This window comes from Bemisia tabaci, chromosome 1, assembly GCF_918797505.1.
Source record: "Bemisia tabaci chromosome 1, PGI_BMITA_v3".
In the NCBI taxonomy this organism is placed as follows: Eukaryota; Metazoa; Arthropoda; class Insecta; order Hemiptera; family Aleyrodidae; genus Bemisia; species Bemisia tabaci.
Window position 1 is genome coordinate 50,575,225 of NC_092793.1, and position 17,897 is coordinate 50,593,121.

The 17,897-nt window shown below is 41.2% G+C and overlaps 1 protein-coding gene across 1 annotated transcript in view; it reads left to right on the top strand.

Annotated features, from left to right (window-relative positions):
• Nucleotides 1–5,470: 5,470 nt before the first annotated feature.
• The window catches only part of LOC109035579 (uncharacterized), a 30,672-nt gene continuing 18,245 nt past the window's right edge, over nt 5,471–17,897 (top strand). Inside the window, exons 1-2 of the mRNA XM_072302619.1 lie at nt 5,471–6,026; nt 15,647–15,678. The gene's annotated coding sequence lies outside the window, so the exon portion shown is untranslated. The remainder of the gene's footprint in view (nt 6,027–15,646; nt 15,679–17,897) is intronic.

The following is a 17,897-nucleotide window of genomic DNA, read 5'->3' on the forward strand; positions in this document are numbered from 1 at the left end:
GTTGGGTTATTTATAAACAATCAAAGCATTATTTAGAAAATTGACAATGTCGCGATAAAAATCAGTAATAGTTTTCTTTATATGCACAATGGCAATGCTAGAATTAAGTTACAGCAAGCGAAGCACCATTAGTTAGTGACGAATGGGGCAAACACTATGCAGAACTCCTGGATGCAACTATTCGGGCTCCATGGATGTCCGTGTTGCATACGCTCAAAAGTGAAGGCGTTTTGACCATCCAGGCACTCATCACTTTTCCCGCGGCCCGCGGCGCGGTGCCAACGGCGGGATTGCGAGGATCCAAAATGGTAGAACGTTTTGATATCTTCGTTAATACTACAAAAGTAACTCATAAGTACGAATAGTTGCATACAGGCGTAGTACTTAAGGCTTAAGTTTTTATATCGCGATGTGCTGAACTTGTTCATGTTTGAGAGATGTCTTCAAAGTATAAATGAAGAATTGAAGGCACCCCGTCATTTTAGATTCATGCAGTTAACACCCACCACACAATGAAACGAGCCTCTCCGATTGGTTGAACATAAAATTTTCGACTAAAACCGCAAATTTTCATGTTGATCTACTCACATTTTATATCGTATGGGGTGCCTTTGGTAGAAAATTTTATGAGAAAATCAATGGAATCACTTCATAAAACCTCTACGTTCCAACATGAGATTTTAATCTTTCCACACTATGCCCGACTCCCCTCATTGACTCGCTCCACTGAGCGCCGCTGGTAAGGCAGTCAGTGTCTGAAGTTAAAACGCCTTCACCCCCGTGCGTATGCAACACGGACATCCATAGAACTCGAATAGTCGCATCCAGGCGTTAAAATGAAATTTTTCAAAATTTCCATTGCATGCGACACCATAATATACGAACTTATAGCTGGAGCTTTGATTATTCCTCTTACATCTTAACGTAATTCCAACGTTGCTTATATTGTGCCGACGAAGGAAATCATTAATGATTATGCATCTCCAATTTGTCAATTGTCCGAGAAATGTATATAAATGTATCACAAGATTGCCAGCCCTCAAACTCGCAAAAAAGTAGACACTACTAACAGGCGCATGCTTTCTTGTAAGTATATTTTGTATCAAATGCATTTATTTGATTGTATTTTCTGAAAAAATTTCCGCAAATTCGGAAAAACTACCCTTGTTATCATGTTAACTCAGAAATGTTTCAAAACTAGGAGGGTAAGTTCCGACTTCAGACTAAAGATCACATGCGGATCATCATATTATAGATCAATTTATATAATCACATACCTTCAAAATTTAAGCGTAGCCTCCATTCTTTTTGAAATTCACAGCTTCAAGGGAAATTTCTCGTTGAGATATTGCATTGGTGCTGTTTGTCAGGTGACAGAAATGAAAACAGGCAAGGAAAACTTTAAACAATATCCGCTTGAGTCTTATTCACAAAATCAACTTTTAAAATAGTGAAAATCCAGTAGCCTTGCCTGATTAGCTTCTCAATGCATGTACTTGGAGTGAGAAATAATGCGGTGTAAAAAATGGGGGGAACAATAACTAAATAGGTGGAATATAGCTCATTTTCCTGGCGCAGGCGAGGGACGTTAAGGACTTTTCCAGACACATAGCATCCGTGCCTGGCGACCCGTACAGAGAACTCAAAGGTTAATGGGTGGAGAAAACGGAAGGGTCAGCTGGAAAATTGCCATGGCCAAATTCTACAGAAATACCTCGCTTTCTAACAGGACCTCCTCTAGATTTTCCGATCGGTTCAACATTATACACGAGAACAGGAGGCACGAACCTTTTCACCGGGTATCAACGTAGTTTCTAAAACTCTTAACTATCTATAGAGGCATAATTCAAGCGGTCTCTCACACGACTATGCATCGAATTCTTGCGGCGAAAATCTAGGCTTCCGAGGTCGCTTCTATTCGGAGTAAGATAGTTTAACCTGAGAGTGAATGTGGAAAAGTATTCAACGTAACTTCCTCGCTCGTTTTTCAAACCTTGGTAAGCGCGCAATGCAGAAACTTCAGCACTCGTCCATTTTCCATAACATTTCTATCTCTTCAATCGCAATACTAATACTATACTGTCTCTTTAAACTACATATGCACGATTGATGTTGTTCCTTGAGCTCTTAAAATCATGATGACTTATTCAGTGGCTAAGCGTGAGTGATCGATTATCGACATTTCCCATTTGAATCTACGGTAAAGAATCGATTATTAAGATGTTCAGTGCGAACGCCCTGTCTATCGATCCTTTTCCACAGGTTTAAATCCCTGGTAAAAATTGGCGGAAAGAGCTGCGTTTCAAAATACCATAGGAATTCTGATAGCCTGCTAAAGAAGGCTACAGAAAATCATATAGCTGACTGTACAATGCGGAGAAAATCATACAGCCGGGCTATACGAAGCGATAAAAAATTATGCAGCCGGGCTATAGTTCCTATCGCCGGGCTTTACACTTTATCGCCTGGCTGTTGCTTTTTCGTCATCGATTATAAAAGGCTATAAGAAATTGTGTAGAAATTCGTGGTGCTTTGGAAATCATTAAGTTTGATACGGAACCATCTTAATATTTACAAAACACACATTATATTTTCCTTTAATACATATTTTTTTCATCAATTAAAATGAGAATAATCCGTACAGGATGTGCAAAAATTTCAAAATCATGAGTTGAATAACGCTGACTTTGCCAGATTGAATATTAGAGCCTAACACAAAGCGGAGCAGCGACGCACTGGCGCCTACAAACCTAACAGGGATACTTCACGCATTGCGCAACGCGTGAAGTATCCCTGTTAGGTTTGTAGGCGCCAATGCGCGTTTCGCGCTGGTTGGCCGTGGCACGCCGCGCCGCAGCGTGCCACGGCGCTTGAAGCAACTATTTCACACCAGAGGTATTGCACAGTATCATAAAAAACTGAGGGCGCTCTAATATATTAGTAATGGCAGGCATCCATCAAAAGTACGGAGCTTTCCTCGCAAAATAAATCAAGATACTACGGCCCAAAAAGAGAGCAGTATTCCAAAAACTAACTAATTCCTAGCATCCGTAATTAGTGACGCTTAGCATACACTTTATCGCCTGGCTGTTGCTTAATCGCCATCGGCTATAAAAGGCTATAAGAAATTGTGTAGCCGGCTATGGAAGCTATTGGAAATCTTACAGCCGGCTGTAGGTCTATGGTATTTTAGAACACAGATTCTACTGCCAATTTTTACCAGGGATGGCAAATAAATCGATATATCGCGTGGCACTCCACACCACTGTATGATGTCCTTGTATTTTACTTCGTTTTGTAAGATCTTCAATGGGGAAGGAGCTGGCTGGTGTGGTTCATAGGTTTTCCATAGGTTTAAATCGCAGATCAATCGATTTATCACAAAGCACGCCACGCCTCTGGACTTATTGTTAGAGGAAGTCTCAAACAAAAGTGAGAGAAGGACTGTGTGGTCATAATATTTCTTTCCGAGTACTTTCTGCGGATGAATGAATGCCAAAGCCTGGGTTTGAAATGGACCCAACCCAAAATGCACACGTACTTAGACGGTATCATTAATCTTCGAATAAGCGCGTTTATTTGTAAACAAAGACAATTAATTTGGATTTTCAGACTCGGCTAATGTCAAGGATAACTTCAAAGATTCATACGCTTGTCAACTTTTCCATGAAGTATCTTGTTTTTCTCTGTTGACTTTTTTAGTCCTAAGTTAAATACGAATGCCGAGTTCTTTAATCGTATAGAATCGACTCTAATTCGGTCATAACAAATTAGAAGAAAGTCGAAGGAGGTGTCACTTTTACACTCACAGATGAAAATGAATCGAACGACTTACAATATACATGCAGTTTTTGCTTTTGAATTTCTCAATAAATTATCATTTTTCCACGAGATCTAAAAATATTCACATCTATTTACACGAAAAAATAACAAGTATAACTGTAAAAATAATAGAGAACATTAATTCTTTTGGGTCTCTTTTCTCTTTTCTCGCAAATCTGTCGCTTTTTTGTCTCTTAATTAATCTCTCTTTTTTATTTCCGTTGTCTTCGTCTTTTTCCATTGACCGGTGAAATATAACAAAAGAGCTGCACCTCTCCAAACAGAGCCAAGCATTTGCATCAACATTTGCATCCATCCACTTCTCAACCCACCTCGGAGGTGGTTGAAAAGTGGATGGATGCAAAATTTTGCCAAAATTCATCATGCAGCTGAGCTCACTTCTTGACTGCATCAGAGCGTTTTTCTCCAGTAGTTTGCAACCTTGCCGATCTAGTTGAAAAAGTCGACCAAATCTACTCGCGAAAATTCGCCTCTTGAATCCTAACAATTACCCCGGTGAGCACCGACAATCCGTTTAGTAAACCCCAGAAACCCGAATCGAGTGCACGGAAAAAATACACATTCACTGGATCGGATTCACGCAATCTATCTGATCCAACACAAAAAGCCGCTTTTACTCATTTCACCTAGCATTGCACGAAGAAAGAAACTTCGAAGTCCGAAGTTGAGGTCTTATGGATCTCTGAAGTTTTCGGATCACGTATCTAAAAATTTGAGGTCCAGCTGCCGAAGTTCAGGCCAGACATCTGAAGTACTTCGATGTATACCGAAGTGTTCGGGTCACGCATCTGAAGTACTCTGGTACATACCGAAGTGCCTCGATGTCTGACCCGAACTTCGGCAGCTCGACTTCAGTTTTCGGATGCGTGATCAGGAAACTTCAGAGATCCATATGACCTCAACTTCGGGTCCCATGCACGAAGTTTTTTTCTCCGTGTGGGTTTTCCTTCCTAAAGAGAGTCGATTGACGAACGTCTGTAGTCCATGCATGAAAAGAAAAAAAAGAAGAAAAAAAAAGAAAAAAATGAACGAAAGGAAGAAAGGGAAAGAGGGATACATGGGAAAAAAGAGGAAAAGGGAAACTAGGGAAAATAGGGAAACAAGGGGGAAAAGGGAAAAAGGGGGAAAGGGGGGAAAAGAGGAAGAAGGGGGAAAGGGGGAAAGGGGGAAAAAGGGGAAAAAGGAAAAACCTAAAACATGGAACATATGAAACATAATAGAAAAAAAGAAAAAAATTTAATGATGGACAAAAATGGACAAAAAATGGAAAAAATGGACTTAAAATGGACAAGATATGGACGACATAGCAAAACTGGATGTACGAATAAATTGAAAAAATGAAATTCAGGAAAAAATGAAGCGGAGAAAAAAGTAAAAAATAAAAAAGTGGGGAAAATAAAAAAAAAAAGCAAGAAAAACTACTGTCAAAACTGCCGGGGAATGCGTGGAAAACACGTTGATAGTATGGTTTTCGGCCTGAATGAAAGGGTGATAACGCGAGGTGTCGGGCGGGGGCGGCGGTGGGGTCGGCGCTGGCGCAGGGCCCGCGAGTCGTGTCGGACGCGACGGGAAGACGAAAAGGAAATCAATCTATCGATTCGGGCCAACGGCGCGCGCTCCTCCGTCCGCCGTCTCCCGCGCCGTCGCGCGGCGCTGCCCCGCGAAAACTCCATTTTTAAGGTTAACGAAAGTTGACCCGCGCTAATTGAATTGTCATTAAACTCGCAATCAGCTCTCCAGGAGCACCGCGGTTGTCATCTCGGAGCGTGCCGGCTGCTCCCGCTGATCGCAGCGACCGGGCAGCGCCTTGCTCGCGGCTCGCGGCCGTGTGAGGTCAACGTTGCGTCACTCGGATTTCAAGGTGAGTTCCATTACTCGCGACAACGCCAATCCCCGTTCGTCAATTTTGACTTCGCCGTCTCTCTCTGTCTCTCTCGCTGACGTCGGTCGTCTTCAGCGCCGCTGCCCGAGTCCGAATCGTGAACCGTCATTGCCCGACAGTCCGACGAATCGCCCAACCTCTATCACCTTATCAATCTTATCGCCATCTCTATCCGCTCTCGTACCTCTCTCCCTCGGTTCGGCCCCCTGTCGTTGGTGCGTGTTGATTTTCCGACGATCGGTCCACCTGTGTGCTTCTTGTGAAAAGTGAAATTGTGTGCCTGTTTCGGATACCTTTGAAAGTAAGTTATATTCCTTATCACTAACTACAGTAGGTATACTACTGTACTAGTCTAGAGACATCGACCAGGGGAATCAGAGCCTCTGGGTTTTTTGAGTATGTCCATTGAAGTCGATAATGACGCTCTAAAGTTTTAGGTGTTTCAAAGCAATGTTTGTAGGAAGTAAAGGCCGGAATGTGTGTGGCAAAATAGGAGAAACGAGAAAAAACACTAAGAAATGGCCCGAACTGTGTGTACTCTAATTTCAATTGAAATATCTGATTGGAATTTGTGGAACTTTTCGGCTTTGTTTTCCTCGCGAAATGGTGTGGACTCAGCACCATTTCATGACCTTGTAAGGGAGGAGAAACTTAAGTGCCGCATTCTTTTACTAAGCGAGTAACTTATCACGGGGTAGGATCCGTGTTGCAGGCAAGTTAGATGGGAAAGAACAAGGGAAAGAGGGGGTAAGAAAAATTCGTGTTGAAGGTCTTCCAAAATTGTGCAATCCACTAATTTGCTTAATCCAAGCACAGAGTTCCAGATCCATCGTAATGTCTCCAAAAAATCAATCTAATTTGAGGGAAAATCTTTCAGAGCTTCATGTTCCAACGTTTGCTGAAAAAATGAAAGCTTGCACAATTTTGATAAGTCCTGTTCATTCTTACCTCCTTACTTACCTGCACTCTGCGATTGCAAAGTAATATTATACTTTACCGCCCAATCAAATTTGAAGCATGACTCAATTTCAGATTTTAAGTTTCTCATTCCACTACGTGGGTATTTATGACAAAAATGAACCCTTTTCATCCCTTCTGAATAGACTGCTCTATTTCACGTCGATGAAGTGAAATCCAAAAAAACTGATTTCTCGATTGCGGTGTTTCATGCCTGTTTTATTGATTTTTTTTCAAGAGAAGTAAGTATACCTTTTGCCCATAAAAGTTTTAGAGGATGATTTTTGGTAGAAAGGAAGGTCATACAACATTTAAAAAAATCAAAAACTCTTGCTTCTCTGCATTAGAAAGAAAAGCAAAAGCAAATGTACAGCATGATCAATGCCGCAATTCGAAATAATATTTATCTCAGGGTGATATTGTGGGTTTTTAAAGCCTTTACCAAAAACCTTCAATAGGTAAACAATCCAGAGTTATTCTAGTAAAAGTTCGGATGGAATGAGATGCGAAAAAAATCAAGTTGGGCAGTAGGGCGTGTACTTGGTTTTCCGATCAGTCACGCCTGTCAGATGTCCTCATGCCTCATTACAGGGGGTCATTGGATTCTCAACAGGAATGCAGCTGATTGTATCAGTTACCCTTGTATCCTCTTTTCACTACCCGGAGAAAATCGATTTAACTACCAATAACTCTCCTCTCTCAGATCCTGACTCTCTTTTAGATGAAAGATGGCAAAAATGATTGTTGATGTAATATCCTCTAGGTGTGAAATAAGTCCATCATTTATATAGGCTCCTTGACCCTTGAAATTTTCATTTTTTGTCACAGTTCGTTTTAATTTTGTACAGCGCTAATTTACATTATTTTTGCGGCTATCGACTGATTACAGTCCGTAAATGAGCCCGCTACATTCAGATTTTGGAAAACTGATGCAGGTTTTTTATTCTTCGTGATATTGTTGTAAATTCTCCCATTTGAACAATGTTAATGAGAAGAATCAACAGGTTCCCCAAAAGATTTCTCTCCTATTGGAGGATAATGTTTAAACCAAAGCAATAAAGGCTTTAATTATTCCAAAATTTCTCTACAACGTGTAGTCATAGTACTTTTCAAATGAGGGACTTGGAGGACAAGGCGCCTTAGTGAAGTTTTTGCTGTTGCAATAATAAATACATGTTTAAAGTTTCAAAATTATACTTGGAGCCTTATGACGCAAAGAAAGTTAAAATCATTTTTTGATGATTTAATGTTGGATTTCAGTTGTGAATTTTCCCAGAAAATACCTTCAAACTAGTTTTAGTTAAGTTCATAAATATCTCAATTTTTTCAAAAACTGCACCTATGCGCCTTGTCCTCCAAGCCACTCAAATGAGCTTAAAAACTGTGAAGAGGTACGAAATAATTTCAAAAACTAAGAGAGATCGTTTACTTTTTCTTTGTGCAATTGATAGCATATAAGTGGTAAAAGGAAGAGAGAGTATATTTAAAGCGTACATGATCAAAACAGAAAGCCTCCATTTAATGGGGCTAATCGAGTTATGAACATCAATTTTCATAGAATTGTTCAAGGTGCGGTGACACAAGCGAATAAAATCTAACTTGTTGTCATTTTAGATCATCTGCAATTCTGCATGCAATGTTCGCCTTTCTTTTGGTTCCCAGAGATCCATGAAGCCTGAGATGGCTGAGCCAATCAGAATGAGGTCTTCGAGTGGTCATATACTCACTCTAAACTATAACTAACTACCGAGTGACTGTCTCAAGTATTAGTATGCAGAATTGTCTTAGGAAAAAGTTTATCCAGGGCTGGCTGGCTGGTCGTGGTGAAGTGGTATTCGCCGAAAAATTGATCGGAGACCTCGCTTGATAAACGGGGGAAGGACAGATTCAAAAGATACCTCTCAAGTTCTGAGAGATGTTCCTTCAGGGTTCTTTCGGTGAAAATTTGAGGAATAACCGCCATCCAGCCCCCTGGGCGAGTCCACCCATGAATCTACAAACCTTGAGCGAGGCAATTTGCAATTCGCAAAATGCAAACCTGCCATTTTCTTTTATCAAAAGATTCCGAATTAATGCCGATTTCCGGAAACATATTCCAATATGCCAAAGCTCCGAGGAAAAATTCCGATTTTATCAAAAATTCCGGGGAAAAATTCCGAAATACGCCCAAATTTAGTTCCGCGATCGTGAAATTTGATCACAAAGTCCCTAAATTTGATCAACTAAATGGTCAAATTGGCAAAAAACCGCAAATTTCGAGAAAATTCCGAATATAGCTGAGAATTATGGGGATTCAGAAGATTCCAGGAAAAAAATCCGATTATTTGAAAAGTCTTAATTAATTCCGGGAAATGGCAGCACTGGCAAAATGGACAACACCTATATTTTTCCCGGGGGACAGGTGGATGCGAATTTCACCGTGGAAAGGAGTCGATGCGCCATTCGTGGAGAAAATGACGATCGGTGATTTGGAGCCGGAGCCTCCTGCCGAGCTTTCAACTGCGTTGTTTCTCCAGTCTATTTTTAGCCGGCAATAATTACAGCGACTCCCGACACCACACCGTCTGAAAGGGGCCCCTGTCCCCCATCCCCGTCCCCCGCCGGCGTTGCGTTGACTGTTAAGCCCTTGGCGTTGAGTGTTGAGTGTTGAGGACTCGGCGGTAAAACACGGTAACGTCCCGTGCAAGCCCATGAAGCATGTACATGCTCGTGTTCGTCCCACATACGAGTAAGTCATACAGTGTAAGGACACACAATGTCCTGCTTTTCTGCCGGATTGCCAATTAGTTGTTAGCACGCGATCGCCAAGGGTTCCAGCTAAACGCTCCGCAAACACCCGCGCCTGCCACCCGCGACCATTCCTGCCTCGCACCTCTCCTACCTAGCGAAATTCATCCGCTGCCCAGGTCCACCCGTCTATAGCAAATTCTATAAATGGATCCCGGTTTTTTTTAAAATAGCCGCCTACATCATATTGCATTTCAAATCCGGTTACGTGACACCGAAAAAAATTGTATAAGTATATCCCTTTGAGCAACACAGTGGCGTAGACAAGGGGGGGGGGGGGTTCAGGGGGGCTGCACCCTCCTGAGCCGAGCGTTAATTGTAACTTTTTTTTTACTTTTGGAGGGCAGACATAAAATATTATCAGAAAAGTACACAAAATAATGTAAATTTACCGTCACGTCTTTGAATGCCCCCCCCCCCCCCCAACAGAATTCCTAGCTATGCCACTGGTCAGCGATATCCGTCGTTTCCCTCACGAGAGAACGTAATTCCAGTTCAATGTTGTCAAATTTCCCATCGCAAATTGCTTATAAACCAGGAGAAAATTTGGCATTTGCTACTGAAATTTCACTGATTTTTCTTCAGATTTCATGCAAAAATCAGAAACGGTTTAAGTAAAACATGCCCAGATCAGGGCAGGATTAAGGGGATGGCCACATGGGCCGCGGCCCATGGCGGCAAATCTAGGATGCGGCAAATTTTGCAATTTTTTAAAATGTAGATATAGAAAAGATCGAATTTAGAGAAAAAAAATTACAAAGGAGAAAAGGCAACAAAATCTATCATTTCCGGAGAGTATAGTAATTTCTAATTTCGTCGTCTTTCAGTGATACATGAGACAGCGCACCTTTAATTAGTCGAGTTAAGAGAGATACCTAACACGCAATTTGGCCTGGTGGTGCGACTTAGAGAGAAATGATGACGAGGACTTGAGATGAAAAGGAGAAGCCCTCGGCGCGGCGGCGGTCGGCATGTAACACATATTAGCGCCTACAAGACTTTCGGAATACTTCACGCATTGCGCCAAAGACGGTGCGGTCAGCGTGAAACGCTTAGTGCCTACAAGACTACATGAATACTTCACGCATTGCGCCAAACACAGTGTGGTCAGCGCGGCACGGCGGCGGAAGTTAAAATCATTAAACTACATTTATGTTTGTTCTTTCATATTTTTTTCGTTCATTTCTTATGAATGGAAGGCCTTGTCCACACAGAGATAGGTTTACGGAACTTAACTTTCGTGCAAAGTTCCGTGAACTTTTGCTAGTAGTGTTGACAGAGTTTTCCAAAAAAATGTGTCCAACACAAGTAGACGCGTCTCCTGCATCCTTCCCCCGCCGGCACGTTCACTTGATGGTTTTTATTGATGTTTCAAAACGAATGAGAAGGGGGCGGCAAAATACAGGCGGCCCATAGGCGGCAAGTAGGTTAATCCTGCCGTGTCCCAGATACACTTTTGTAAAATAAATGCAGTGTTTTGAGTCAAGTTGGCAGTGTCGGAAATGTAGTTACGTTTCTTTATTCCGGAAGACGAGGTATTCTGCAACAACTTTCGAGTTAACATCAGAATTTGGTAGCCTCCTCATGGATTTCACGCCTGAACGAAGTAGAATTAGGTATAGAAAATGATGGTTCGATTTGCAAATATTTAGCTCATGGATTTTAAGGTTTAGGGGATCGTGTATGAAACATGTAACGCTGTAGGGGGGAGTGGAGGGGCCAAGGAGACCGTCACACCACTTTGTTTTTACGGGTTAAAGGATAGGGCCCTGCTACGTCACAAGAACGTCACGAGGAGGAGGGGAGTTCAAGGTAAAAAAAATCCGATCTTTAACGTTACCTGTTTCATAAACGACCCCTCACTATGAAAGTGGGTAGGATAAAGGCAAACAAAATCCATTGTAATCAGTCGAACGATCAAACGTATAAATTGTAAAGACATTCTTTTACAAAAAACTATATCGTACTAAATCTACTGTTCAATAAGGTGGAGAAATGGTGCTGGGTCCACACCATTTCGCGGGGAAACAAAGCCAAGAAATACCAAAAATTAAAATTAGAGTCAAAAATAAACTGCCTGAGCTGAACACTCTCCGCCCTCAGTTTTGTGCTGGTGCGCATTAGAGTTCTAAAAATTTATTTTTGACTCTAATTTTAATTTTTGGTATTTCTTGGCTTTGTTTCCCCGCGAAATGGTGTGGACCCAGCACCATTTCTCCACCTTGTTACATACAGTTTCGGGCCACTTTTTAGTGTTTAATTTTTTCATCTACTGTTCATTTATATTCTTTTTTTGGGCATCAAATACAGAAACCTCAAGATATTTTAATTTCCTACTTTTGTAGCTTCCCTCAATAGTTTATCATGCGAGACCACTCGTTGACCTCTCGAGAAGTTTCTAGAGATCAACAAACTGATAGCTTCGCCAAGAAAATTTCCCATCTCAGGCTGTTGGCTGGGGCTCTTTGGGATCTCGAAGAAAGTCTTAAATATAGTCACATAGTGTTCATTGATATCCAGGCATAGCCGCGTCACGCTCCTAGTGAAACTGAGAGAAGACGAGGGCGATTAATTTTTCGTTTGTTTGTTTTTGTTTTGAGGACTGAGTGCTTTAAAAACGATTAGTCACGAGTCTGACTTAGCATATCTACTATAGATGGGACGAAGAGTTGATAATTACGGTAAAGTACAGTTCTATATTTCTAGGAGTTCTCCTGTTCTGTGTGGTCCAAATTGCTGTCATTATGAAAGCATTTTATTTATTCAAAAAAACTTTAATTGAATTATGTAAGGGAACTAACACGCCACATAATTCGTCGCTTGGCTGACATAAGGGCGTAACTAGGCCCGGAAAAGTATTGAGTTGTATGGACGACAGGGTTCATTGCAGAGTGAAGTTACACCCTTATGTCAGGAGGGCGAGGAATTGACCGATTGACTAAGGAGTTCTCTAAATAATCTCTGAGGAGATACTATGATAGTGTTGTTGTAATACTTAGTTGCATTGAGTTCACTATCTTCACTGGATAATGATACTAATGATAACTCGAGGTTAGAGATGGCATGTTGCACTGGGTTCATCTCCTTCGGGGAACTTAAAAACGCGCCTACTTCATATAGAAAACATGCTGAGCGCTTTTCTAATATGAACGCACTGGAGCTTTCCCGCTCGTTTTTTTAAGGTGAGGCATTCGACTTGTATATTTTCCGGAAAGCTTAAAAATGCGCCAATTTCTCACAAAGATTGTGAAGTTTGGAGTGAATTTTAGACTCACTCGATGTTTGCGAGCTTTGAGCCATTTCCCAGGAAAAGTTTGCGGCAGACTTATCCGGGCCGGAGCCGGCCTTGGCCGATGAGTCACCGGCGGATTCTCAACATTTCCGTAAGCGGTGTAACGTGACCGACAGGTGCCTGGTGCTCTTCAAACACCATTATTCTGTTCCTCTCAGGAGCTCGGCGCCTCGCCGCGCCGCGGTTAAATGCATCGCGCGAGCCTGCCCAAGTTCGTTCGCTTAGCTTCCATCGCATGTTCAAAGTTTCGATGTGCATGGATATTTAAAGCCTTTTCAGAAAGTTTGACCTACTCCTCTTCAAATCTCTCTCTTGATCATTTGAATGCAGGATCAAAACGGCACACGATAACTTCCCGACGAATCCGCGATAATATCATCAATAATGGATTGCATTTTGCATAAAGGAGCCAAGAGCATTCCGACGTTGCAGGGATTGTGCAACTTACATTCTTTGCAAAGTAACTACCGAAATGGTAAAAAAATTAAATTTTTTAAGGTAATTTTCGTCGTAAACTTATAGTGAAAGAAGATAAAACTTGTTTACACTGAAAAAAAAAAACTCCGACCGTGGGAGCCGCAATTACGGGCTTATAGACATAACGTCCGTTCCGGGCTCAAAGGCCGAAAATTCCGACTGCTGGAGCCGTAGCTTCGGCCTCTGAACCCGAAGCAATCGAAGCTACGCCCCCAGCAGCCGGAATTTTCGGCCTTTAAGCCCGGAACGGACGGTATGTCCATATAGCCCGTAATTGCGGCTCCCATGGCCGGAGTTTATTTTTTCAGTGTAGATGATCAGTTCATGCTTGCAAGATAAAAAAAGTTGCACAATCTTAGCGACATCGGAATGCTCGTGGTTTCCTCTTGCAAATTGCAATCTAAATAGCACTTTTCGGCCGCATCCGAACGAAAACGGCAAAAATTAAATTTTGGGGATTCAACGGGAAATTTACTCCCCCCTCCCCTCCAAATTATGAAAATTTTTAATACATTTACTTACTAAGTATGCCTGAAAAAATCGAATAATTAAAGAGGTATCCATAGGATTTTAATCATTTGCCTTTTTGATTAACTGTGTCCTCAAAGAAAACTTCTAAAGTGACATGTTAGGTCCCGGGTTCGAATCCGGGTATAGGGTCACATTTTCACGGGACTGACGAAAAGATCTGCAGAAACATATTCTGCTCGGCCTTAATCTCTGAAAATTTGAGGAACCTGGAGCATGAATGGGCCAACTTCCAACCATCATTCACATCTTCTTCTTGAATTACAAGCTCCGAGACCTCCTAAATTTGCACATCTGGTAACGCTTAGTTCCAGCGTTCTACCGGGCCGATTTTCATGACTCTTGCAGCTACCGACAGGCAATTATCTTCAGATGAGCTCGCTCTATTCACATTTTGAAATTATGACCCAGGTTTTCTTCAATCAAAAAATCACCAAAATATGAAAAATTAGCTCACTTTTAGAAGATTATTGCCGTTTTAATGAGACTGGTAGGCACAGCTTACGATTTTGTCTACATACGTCGTGTCCATGGATACGAGCGAGTCCCCGATTGGCCGCCACGACGTGTTTTTTCTCAATGACAGAGCCGACCATTGAAAATGATGGTCTGAACGAGGGCGGCGCAGTGCCCTAATCAATGACCTGGCTCGAACTTTGCCGCAATGTTACCAAATGTTAGATTATATCCACTACGGTGGCCTCTCGAATGGACTTGGGTCAAATCGGTGAGTTTGGCGCAGCTGAGCGTAGAACCGCGGCCGGCGGCAGTGGCGGTTACGATTGTTGGTCATTGTCAGCGTGACTACGTGTAGCGTTCCAACGTGATTATGTCCTCATTGACTGGCAGGTTGACAGTGCCGAGTCCCACGTCATGGGCTCTCACTCACACTCCGCGGGAAAAGGGTCTAACTCCGTTTTCACGTGAACCATTCGAGGCGTAAAGTTACTTTTACGTTGAGGCTCATCTTGAAATATTGTCTTGTTGTATCTACACGTGATTAGGGCAACTAACCTTTTCATCGCTATCTCAGGAGAAATATCCTCACCCCCTGAACCGGAAACCGCCACACTCGTGAGCAAAAAAGCTATTGTCTTAAATTCATCACAAGAACTTATTAATAATTTATTTACCGGCACACGGTGGATCGAGTCCATAAGAGAGGTCGGACACGAAATTTTTGACCAAAACTACAAATTTTGATTTTGATTTTATCACATTTTGAATTTTGAAAGGTGCTTCTGGGAGAACATTTCACTAGGAAACCAATTAAACCACTTTTAGAACCTCAAAGTCTTGTATAAACGGAGTTATCACCAGTTCCCAAATTTTATGCAACCTCTCCTATGGACTCGATCCACTGTGCGGCAGGGACCGCAACTCCATTGTAGGGATGGTAATGAAAATATCAGTAACTTTTCTCAGAAATAAATATGTTATGGGAGTTAATTTGACAACGCCATTGTTTATATAGAGTTGTTCTTGGTGTGGCAGAATAGGCACCTATGCCGGGACGATGCTATATGAACCAAAATCTATTGTAAATGCTTTGATGCACCTATTCGTCCACTGTGGGTGTCCTTGTTGCATGTCTCAAAAATGAAGGCGTCCTAGCCTCGCGCCCTCACATTTATTTTCGATCGTGGTAAACTTCAATTCGCGTAACGATTAGTTCTGCCTATTAGGATCGACTTTCAAAAACAAGTAATATAGGGAATTTCATTGTACATTATGGCTTCAATTGATTTTACGATGCTTTTTTTTGTCTTTTATGATGATGATTTTTGATTTCTTGATGTTAACACGAGCCTTTTTTATAAAAGTGAACTTTTTTAGACATTACTTTTTAAAACTTATTCTTTTCTCTTTCTTTTTTCCAGATCGATTGCTCTGGGCCATCAAATTAGAAATGGTAAGTTAATGATTCTTTTTCATTTAATTTTTAATGCGAATAAAACGATTAATAATCCACAAAGGACTAAAACTGACCATGTACATATAGAATTATTTTAGTTACTCTCATCATGCGGAATCTCTTCTTCATCCGAACATCTAAAAATTAGTCATATGAAAGCAGGCTCGAAGTAACATGTCTTTTTTCTGTATTCTCTTCGTATGCGGGTGGTTCATTGATACGGCTTCATCCAAAACTTGACCTTATTTTAACGCTTTCACTGATTAGTTGGACAGCTTTATGCAATAAGGAACTAGGGTCAAATTTTCGATTTTTTTTTTATGATGAATTCCGTATCAGGAGGGTATTTACTTACTATTGAGAAAAAGAAAATCCTCAAAAACAATTTTTATAACGCTTCAGCGACCCCGCAAAAATTTGCCGTCGCAGGATCACGCGAAGTTCATTTTGCAATTGGGACCTATACTATGGTTCCCTATTGCGTAATGCGAAACTCGGATTTCCCATTTTGCAATTCGGAACTATAGACAGGACGGCATAATGCTTTCTCGGCATTCTCGGCTCCTGTTCGACCGATCTTGCTGATTTTGGGTACCGGGGGGTATTTTTCGACGGGAAACTCGAATTTCTGGTCAAATTTTGAAAATTCAGAATTCCAAGATGGCGGATGTGGCCTAAAATGCTATATCGGCTCCTGTTCGATGGATCTTGCTGATTTTTGGTACCGGGGGGTATTTTTCGACGGGAAACTCGAATTTCTGGTCAAATTTTGAAAATTCAGAAATCCAAGATGGCGGGTGTGGCCTAAAATGCTATCTCGGCTCCTGTTCGATGGATCTTGCTGATTTTTGGTATCCGGGGGTATTTTTCGACGGGAAACTCGAATTTCTGGTCAAATTTTGAAAATTCAAAAATCCAAGATGGCGGATGTGGCCTAAAATGCTATCTCGGCTCCTGTTCGATGGATCTTGCTGATTTTTGGTAACCGGGGGTATTTTTCGTCGGGAAACTTGAATTTCTGGTCAAATTTTGAAAATCCAAAAATCCAAGATGGCGGATGTGGCCTAAAATGGTATCGGCCCGGCTCTTGTTTGATCGATCTTGCTGATTTTTGGTACCAGGAGGTACCGTAATAGCACACCTAGTCTTGGAGATGTTTTTAAAACGTGTCAATGACACCAAGCCTCATTTCTGAAATGTTTCACGTGATACTTTAAAAACCCGAATGAAGTGTCAAACACGAAGCCACTCTGTGTTCAACACATTCCCATGTCACTACATTTTATGTGTCTGTGAAACATTTGCAGATTGTGTCACCGAAATGTTTCGAATTCATTTTTTACATATTTCAATGACACAATGGGCAAAGGTCTCCGTTGGCAGTGCATTTTTGACACATTTCTGACACATTTGTAAAACAATGAGCCTTTAACTCAGATTTTCCTCTGATTTTCTAAATGTTTATGACACATTTTCGGTATAATCACTACAGTCCATGTAGTGTTAAACACGAGCCCACTCTGTGTTGAATACATCCGCATGTCACTACTTCTTAACCGTAAAAAAATTTTCAGACATCTGTTTTAGCAAACGTCGCGGAGGCATTATAGCTATCAAATCAAGTGCCTGGGCGGCCTGATTACAGACTATGCCTAAGAAGAGTATGGAACTATGGGTTCACTCCATCAGTATTAAACTATCAGAGGGATTAGGACGTCCTCACTTTAGAAAAGTATACGCAAAGCATGATGTACGGTTTCAATATTTTAGATAATCCATAACTTATAAGCTCTTATGGAGATAAATGCAATGCATACCAAGAATTTAAAACTATTTTTAACTCTGCATAATTAAATAGCCAAAAATTAAACCTTGAGACAAAAAAATAAACCAAAATTTGGTAAAATTGGAAAATGAAACGTCAACGCTCTCTGGTGGGTTCAGTTTGATCTAGGAAAATTTTTAGAAAGGTCTGAGAAATTTTTTCAACTTGTGTTCACCAGGTTTTAATGACAATCAAGGCACTGTTTTGTTTAACTGATATATTCCTGACACGTTTCTGAAATAAATTTCCTTACCCTTATGCGTTTCAATTAATTTTAAAAATGGTTATGACGTACGATCGCCGCGGATCAATTAAATGAGAGTGATACGAGTATTTCAACTGGAGAGCAATGAGGGAAATCCGTACACGAAAATCTGAGGGCGTTTCAAAT